The sequence below is a fragment of the Carassius gibelio genome, chromosome A16 (genome assembly GCF_023724105.1).
Source record: "Carassius gibelio isolate Cgi1373 ecotype wild population from Czech Republic chromosome A16, carGib1.2-hapl.c, whole genome shotgun sequence".
Taxonomy (NCBI): Eukaryota; Metazoa; Chordata; class Actinopteri; order Cypriniformes; family Cyprinidae; genus Carassius; species Carassius gibelio.
In genome coordinates this window covers 8,012,675-8,022,196 of record NC_068386.1, presented here as the reverse complement: position 1 = coordinate 8,022,196, position 9,522 = coordinate 8,012,675, and positions in this window count along the sequence as shown.

Sequence of the window (9,522 nt, the reverse complement as noted above, 5' to 3'; positions counted from 1 at the left end):
TCTTTATGATGCTAAGCCTTGACCGAAGTTAGCTGCTCAGAATTCTGCTTCTGAATTGAGACATTTTGGTAGTCTTGGTAGTCTTACTCATCTTGGGTAGCCGGGAAAGTCTTAGTTTTTTTTGGCTGTGCCCAAATGCCGCTTGGGTAATGTCCCTGAACCTTTGAACAGTAGTTTAAATCAGCAGATACATAGTAATTATGCAATTTATCGCCAAGTCTTATATGCCGTTCTCATGGCAATTTCTATTTCCACCATTCATATGGACAAACAGCGGGGTTTAGAAATTAGAGAAATGATGCCATTCTTACAGCACACTCAAAGCCCTGTCCACTTGGGACTTTAAATAGAAACCTAATTTTCTCTGCAAACTTATTTGCCAGAAATAGATGGATCCACCTGTGAGCTCTGGTAAAAAACATGCTTGGAAAAAAAGAGAAGTAGTTTGAGTGTTTTTTTCCATTACTAATTAAGAACGGAAACAGTGTCCTTCAGTCCGTGGGCTCTGGGGCACCATGTCCCAATAGTTTATACTTGTTTTGATCCTATATATTGTACTATTGACTGAACAGTCAGTGCTTTTAAACTAAATTCCTTTTGCTCTATTCAATACTGAATCTGAAATGAACACTTTGATTCTGTGATACTGTTGTTCCATGGTTCTGAGCCTGTGTGTGGCTGCTTCATTGCAGCCTTCTAGTTTCGCCACCAATTGATGGACATGTCTCTCCACAGAGCTGCTGTCTGGTTGGAATGAGGGGCAGTTGGGGGACAAACATCTAATCCATTATTTTCTGTGCCGGTAGATGAAGCGGCCAAGATCAGGGATGGCAGGGAGTTTGGATGACTGCGTCTCAAGAGCTCTTCCATCTGTTTGAGCTGAGACAGGAAATGGGAACATGAGTGAAATCCATTCATGATTATTTATAGTATTATTTAATTATTGGATAGATTCAGTAGACATAAACAGGAACATTTGAATGGTTTGGGAAATGTTGCAAGCCAGACTCGAAACCTACATGAACAACACGACTCAAAGAGAATAGTGAGAGTACACTAAACGTTGAGCCAGTTGTATACAAAGCTACTAATTTAGTCATCCAGATGATCCATATCTGTCTAAGAAAGGAGTTGTAACATGAAGAGGATGTGGCAAGCAGAAAGTGCTTGGAAAGCTGACTATTCAGGCAGATGGTCTGTTACTCACAGACACGGTTGGATAATTCCACCTCAGGAAATAGAGCACAAAAAGAACGTGCCCCGAATGAGCAGTACCTGCAGAATGAGACAACAAAAATATGTGGAGAGGCTCTGTCTGACCCGTCGTTCCAGGTCTGGATTCTTTTAGCTTCGCTCGCTCTCTCTTTTGCCTTTCTTTGTTGCTCATTGGCCCTCCTGCTGACCTCCATTTTTAGCTTTTCCACCTTCTCAGTGGTGGCAGCTCAGAGTCTAGCTGCATCTTTGTCTAGTAGTTCCTGGTTCTCAGCATACCACTACAGTCTCTTCTTCAGCTCTGTGACTTCCTCCCGATGTTTCTCCTGGAGCATCTTTAATTCGAAACCTTTATCACCTGGCAGATACATCCAGATGATTGTTGGCATCAAGATGACAATTACATCACTGAAAATGGACTACCGCATAACACTTCCAAAACTGAAGTTCTACCTGATGTAGAGTCCCGCCCTTTCCTCACCATCTCCATGTCTACATGCAGGGCTTGTTTTAGCCAGCGGATCTTGTCTTGCAGTCGCTGCTCCTTTTTCTACATTCAAAAACTTTTGTGTCAGGAGATGAGTGCATTTAAAATGTGGCTCATTAGATTTTGGGAACAGAACTGATAATATTATGTACTGCTGACTGGTCAACTCTGCAATGTTGAAGCTTTGGTCAGAAATGCTTCTCCCTCCGATGGTTCTTTGAATAATCTTCATGTTCAGTTGGTCCCTGGGAATTGAGTATGCATTGCTTTTATAACAGCTGCTGCAAAGAACAGCATGAATAGTAAAACCCCGCTGTGATATGTATTATATCACTCTACCAACACACTTTTAGAGCACTGACCTGGTGAAGGCCAGCTCAGTGAGAAGTCTCTGGTTCTCCATGAACAAAGCCTCCTCGTTTTGTTTGCTTTGAGCGCTTTCATTTGCAGATAAAGCTTCTCATTCTCCTTTATTGTTAAAATCATCAGAAAGAAGTTTCAGACGTGTTTTTATGCCGAACCTATTTGGAGCATATGAATACTAATGACCAAAATGCAAATATATTCAGTGCATGTATTACACTGAATATGGTTCCAGATAAGAATTAATTGGATTTGGTTTCTGGAAAGGCCATGAGTTCTTCTGTAATTACAGGAAATGAGAGAAGTAATGATCATCGTTATCCTAAATTCCAGTAATAGAGGTAATAGTGTCATTTTAAAAGAAGTGTGTTTAATTACATGCCTCATTATACTGAAATGCCATAAAATGATTCTAAAAAATGAGAGAATGATTGAGTTTTGAATTGTACCATTCACTGACATTTGTAAGACCTCACCATAAGAAAAATCCAGGAAAAGGGATAAGAAAATGAAACCTATATAATGTATGCATGTCACAAGGGCCTTGTTTCAGCATGCTTCATTCTAATGGATGTGAAAAAATGAGCAGAGACAGAGAGAGAGTGACTTACCTGATGGTAACCCTGAATCAGAATCTCCTGTTTCTTCATCTCTTTCTCTATCAGCTTGAGTTTCACTTAAGTCACAGGGTCCCAAGCTTCACCAAAAGTCCACTTTCATATGTTACTGGCCTCCTCAGCATGGTGTAGCTATAGAATTAGAACTGAACAGTTCAGAACTGGGATGAATTGCTTGCTCAGAGTCTGCAAAGGTTACTGGATGCAGTAACTACATACCAAAACTACTAACTAAAATTTATTTTTCAAAGCATGGAAATGGTTACATTTTTTTCTTCTTCTATTCAACGCAATTTTTCTTTTTTTGCTACATTGCTACATATATGCTATCTTCCTCTCAGTCAATCTCAAATAGCTTTGGTAAGTCCAATTCATTAAGCCGGTTCATTTAGACAGGTTCATGTAAATGAACTGCTTACAAAACAACCAGTCATCATGTGTTTGTGCAACAACTGTTTTTGTAGTGAAAAAACATTTTGTTACAGTTTAATATGGCTGTATATCACAATGATTTCACTATGGCAGCTAACTGTAATGAAAATAATTATGATTAATGATTTAAGTGTATTTTTTTTGTTTATGTCAGTAAAAAATGTCAGGTTTATTTCACACAAAGAAAGATGAAAACATTTATACTCTCCTTATTCTAAATCTGGAGGAACAATTTCATCACCTCCTTTGAAGCTGGTAACCTGCCAAAAAAGATTTTGAGTTATATTAACATAGCTTTTGGTTCTCTCAGATCATATTCAGAAAACCTCCCAAGAGAGATAACTTGTAAAGTATGGAGCATTTATATAATGCACTACTGCATTAGAAAGTGCATTTCTGTATCTTAAACAGTAGAGTAATGCACTGGCAATACCAAGGTTGTGGGGAAAATGGCCTTTAAGTTCATGCTTTAAGTTTTTTTTTTTTATTCTGAATTACAATTATGTAAAGTGAACAATTAAAGTAAATAATGGTTATGATTATCTTAAATAAGCCTAATTAGATTAAAAAAAATTACTAGGTGGTTATTTAACAATTTAAGGTCACATGGTGTAGTTTAAGTGGCTCATTAAGGAGTGAGCTGTGAATCATAACCATTGTGCCCTTAACCTCATACATTTATGGTAGCATTTGACAACAACACATGTAAGTCACAAATCAACTCTTTCTTATATCTGTTGTCAATAATCATTGTCAACATATTTCACCAGATGGGGCAATAAAATGCTGCGTGCCCCCATGTCCTGTTTTAAGTTAATTTACTGATGAATCCAAGGGTCATTATTTGCTAGTGCAACAAAAACACAAAATATAGTGAAGTGTGAAGTGACATGGTGAACCATACTCTGAATTTGTGCTCTGCATTTAACCCATTTAAATGCAAACACATACAGCAGTGAACACACACACACCATAGGCAGAGCAGCCACATATATATGTTTGCTGTAGACATTATGATTGCTTTATCAAAGCATACACCCGCAAGGAGCTTTCCTTTTTACCAAACGCACTGATTGTGGCAAACATACTATTTTCCCCACATTCACATAAAGGAGAGGTATTGACTTTTAACAAGAAATAAGTTCATATGTGCTTTAAGGCTGGATAAATAGGCCATGAAAATAGATGAACTTGAGTGTTTTTTAAGTTCTCTGTCAGCAGCATTTATAAAGTAGTAAAACGGACAGATCCCTAGGGTCGTACAAAGTCTGTACACACAAAATTACCCACCCGTGATGTAGAGCCTAGGAAAATTATCCCTCAAAGAAACAAAACTTTTTTTTACATTTCTGAATATATTATATAAGTTCTACAGATAAACAGGGGTTAACCTTTTATTACCAAGCAAGCAAATATGGCTGTGAATTTAACAGTCATCTTTACCCGAAAAAATGTCAAGAAAAAAGAAAAAAAATTTAATATAATTTTTTCATAAAACTAATTGAGATTAGTTATTAGATTATGCTTCCTTTTATATTATTTCGCCCCTAAATTCTCATTACTGTAATATATAATAATAAATGTAATAATTGATTAACTTTTTTATTTTGGTGATTGAATTTTTTAATGCATCTAAATTTGACGTAAAATAAAAATTGCTAACCGACTGACAGCCCTATTAAATGTTTGCATTTAATTAAGTTTTTTTTTTTTTTTTTGTATTTAAGTTATGTCACGGGTCATGAAAATTTAATACAATTTTATAAAATAAATGATAATAAAAATATAAAAGTAATTTCATATATGCAAAATTCAGTTTGGATTATATTATTATTTTTATTATTTGTTTTGTATCTTTTAATTTTGGGGTTGAACGTGACAGTTTTGGTGACGTTAACCCAGGTACCTTTGACTGTTTGACTGCCTTTGAGTCTTTTTAGGGGGCCTGCTCTCAGGTTTTCTGTCCTTTGCTGATGGAACAGGAGTAAGCTGTGAATCATCACCATTGTACACGAGTAAGAGTACAAGAGTAAGCTGATGCAATCATATTGGTTCTGGCAGGAACTCGAGAAAGAGAGGTTAATATTCCATTATAATCTTCATTAATGTGATTATTAAATTTGATGTGAATAAAGAAGCCAAGTAGTTAAATTATACGTCATTTACTTTGCAGAGTAGGTGCATCTATTTTTCTATTTTCATTTCTCAAAAATTACAGGATCTAATTTATGGATTAAATTCATGAGGCAAATGACTCATAATAGCAGTGTCTCTAACCTGGTGCTTCTTGGGTTTGACAGGAGGTAGTTCCACAGAGGAGCTGTCCTGTTCCTGCATTAGCCATTTGATCTCCTCAGCGATGCTCTTCTGAGTGTATTGAAGAGAGGCTGGATGTTTCTGTCCTTTAAGACTAGCTGCATTTCCCCCTCCACAGCCCTCATTCGCAAAACTGAAAGGGATCTCGTCTGTAGTCATCCTTAATGGACTATGATTCTCACTGCCTTGAGGCAGAGCCTCACTGTAAGACAAATAGTTCTAAAGCTGCTGAAATGAGAATATATGACTCATAGTGTGTGAAGGTAACTAGTTAAGGGCTAGAGAGAGAAGCCATGTGTGAATCCAGAGTCTGGTCCAATCGGCCGCATCAATTCCTCAACATTGGATAAATCGTGGTTGCATAAATGAGTGACAAGAGCCTGGTGACCAAAAATGTCAATATGGCTGAAGTCACACTCTAGCCAGTTTTCCATTGTAGGCTTTATTTAGAATCATAGGGCTTTGGAGTGCATGGCCGTGACTCTCTGGGCCTTGGTAGTAACTAATAAGCTGTCTCTCACACTGAAGCACCGACATACTATCATGTTGTTCATATACAAACCTCCTCAGCAAATGCAAAGCCATTTATCACAGATTTTGACTGTCATCCATGGTGAAATTGTAAGCTTTTGTTTGGGGTTCACCTAAATTTACATAAAGGGGTCATTTGATGTTGCTTAAAAAAGAAAATTATTTGGTGTATTTGGTGTAATGAAATGTGTTTATGTGGTTTAAGGTAAAAAACAAACACATTATTTTCCATATACTGTACATTATTGTTTCTCCATTATTCCCCCGCCTTTCTGAAACACGTTGATTTTTACAAAGCTTATCGTTCTAAAAAAAGCGAGGTGTACACTGATTGGCCAGCTATCAAGTGCAAACGAGGCATTTGTTGTCATGATTCTGCCCTCGTGTCCTTGATTTTTCCCTAGTCTTGAGGCAGGATCATGACAGACCCGCGTTTTGTGTACAAGCACATGGCCTTGTCTTTGGGCCATGTGCTTGTGTTGTCTCGTTCCCTTGCCCCGCCCCCCTTGTTATCCTAGTCTTGTCGTGATTGTCCTATCTGTGTCACCTGTCGTGTCTTAATTGTTCCCCCTATTTAGATCTCCTAGTGTGCTCTGTCAATCTCATATGTGATTGTACCTCATATGTGATTGTACCTCATATGTGATTGTACCTCATTTGTGATTGTGCTGTACCTCTGAAGTCCTTGTATTACCGTGAGTGTTTGTTTGTAGTTAGTGTTAAGAGTTTGTTTGTCATGTCAATCCTGTCCTGTTAAGTCGTTTAGTATCTGCCCTAGTCGTTGTTTTCCCCCTCGTGGGTTTTGTTTTTCCCTTTTTGTACTAAATAAATCCTGTGTGTTGTGATCCCTGTCTGCACTTGAGTTCCTCCCTTGCCAACCCTGACATTTGTTGCATCCAGTGGGGACATAATTATGGAATAAAATGATTTATACGGTTTTATTATGCGTTGCATGCATAGCGCTGCGTAAACATAAAACCATGTCTGCATTTGTGATTGGAGAAACGACAAACAACAAGCATTGCAGTGTAGTCTTGTCTACCAGGATCAGGAAACAGTCCTCCATAAAATGTGCAGTACACTTCTCAATATTTGGGTTGAACTGTTCTGAAACAGTGTTGTAAATACAACTTAAACACTGATTCTAGTTGTATCCTCTTTTGGAAGGCCAAACACAAAACAGTGCCTCCACGACAAAGGCAACAGCGAGAATCAAAGGTTATGCATTGTTTCTTTGCGTGAACATTTGGTTGGCCTTATGCAAATCTTCCCACATCGTGACGTAGACATGTGGGGGTGTGTTTAAATGAGCTGTTTTAGGGGGGCGTGGATGAGTCTTAACTTTCATAAAGAATATCTCTTTGGGTTTGAGACTTTAGGTTTTGCAACTTTAAAGATCTTCTTTATGTACCAAAAGCTTGTAACACCCCAAAGAGAAAGAAATAAATTAATTGAAATCACATCATATGACCCCTTCAAATAACTAACAAAATGAGAAAGAGTCATAGCAGGGATGAAGTTATTATATCTTATAATTAAAAATTGGATGACGTTATAAACCCATCCTACTCTGTCTGGAATTTCAGCAGCCATTACTCATTTTAATCATTTTAATACACTGAATTGGTGCTCAAAAATATATTTTTTTATTATTGATGTTGAAAACAGTTGTGCTGCTTAATGTTTTTGTGGAATCCATGATACTCATTTATACGACAAGAAATTTAAAGTTTAAAAGAACAGCATTTATTTGAAATAGAAATGTTTTCTAATATTGCAAATATATTTTCTCTCACTTTAAGATCAATGAAATGCTTTCCTTTCTGAATAAAAGTATTAATGTGATCTTAAATTGAGAAATAGTGCTTCTAATGGCGCTGATCTCAATAATGCCATAATTTATAGCTCTTTCGAGCTAAATATTTACAAAAAGAACACAACTTCTGTTCTTACTTTGGCAAGCTTTACATGGATTTGCTACCAAAAGCGAGGCACACCAAAACTTGTGAGAGGAAATAAGAAAGAAATGCCAGAGTTAGTAGTTTAGTCTGTCACCTCCTACATTCAGTGACAGACCTATAGCGAGATTTCAGGAAAAATAGTCGTGACATCCTCGCCCAAAATAGATTTGTTTAGAGCCAGCTAGCCGGACACATTCTTCAGTTTCAAGCCCAACTTGAAACATTTGTGGTGGAAAAGCTGCAAATCAAAAGGTTTAAAGTGCAGACATGCTCACAGTGACTGGCAACAATGAGCTAGGTGCTGAGTCTGACCTGACTCCACTGTGGAGGCAGGTTGAAGTGTAGAGAGAGAGAGAGAGAGGAGTCCTGCTGCCCTCCGCTTGTTTGTCCTCACACTCCCCTGCTGAGCTGCTGAGCTGCCTGACGCCTCCTGCAGCGTCTCAGGCTCACTCCCTCCACTCTGAACGTACCACTAAACTTTCAAGATATGGAGGAGAGAATGTTTCAAATCACTTGTTGGAAGTTTACCTTAACAATGTAAACAGGCTCTCAAACCTGTAGGTTCCAGTGCAGTTGTCTCTGTTTGCTTGGTGTTGGGTCACTTTTCTTTCCTCGTTGCCACACTGGGAACTGCAGAAGGCAATGCTCCATCCGTGGAATTTAGAGAGTCATGCAGTGACACTGGGACATACAGTAAGAACAGCATTTCACCTCCTGATCTGAACATTCAAAAAATTATGCATTTAAATTGTAATCTGCTGTTTACTTTTGGCCAGCATCTGATGTCTTTCAGGTTTCTGAAAAGATGACGACCAGGAAATTGTAAAAAAATTAGGGCCTTAGATATTTATGTTTTATTTTTTTTATTTTTTTTTTACAGGTTTAGGGTCAGGGCACACCTTTTAAGGTGTGCAAGTTTGAATATTTGATACCTAAAACCTGGACCTGAAATTCAAAATAGCATGTGCTATATATAAATATATATAATTTTTTTTTCTCTACCTAATACTTTAAATGTAGTAATAAAAATTAATAAATATCACACATTTTTTTTCTACTAAAGTCCCCAGCAGCCCCCAATGAGACTGATCCAATGTAGAATAAAACAGCCTTTTAGGCAACTATTATGACTTGAGTATTCATCTTTTGGCATTGTAAGCATTTGTCAAATGTACTATTAATTTCGTGGTCAATTACTATTGATTTCTATAGTGATTTTCTATACCATATTTTCCGGACTATAAGTCGCACTATTTTTCATAGTTTGGCAGGTCCTGCGACTTATAGTCAGGTGCGACTTATTTATCAAAATTTATTTGACATGAACGAAGAGAATTGAACCAAGAGAAAACATTACCGTCTACAGCCGCAAGAGGGCGCTCTATGCTGCTTAGTGCTCCTATAGTCTACCACTAAAAACATACAGCGCCCTCTCGCGGCTGTAGACGGTAATGTTTTCTCTTGGTTCTTGGGTCTAAATAAATGCGACTTAAGGTCCAGTGCGACTTATATATGTTTTTTTTCCTCGTCATGACGTAATTTTGGACTGATGCGACTTATACTCAGGTGCAACTTTTAGTCCGAAAAATATGTTATATAATTT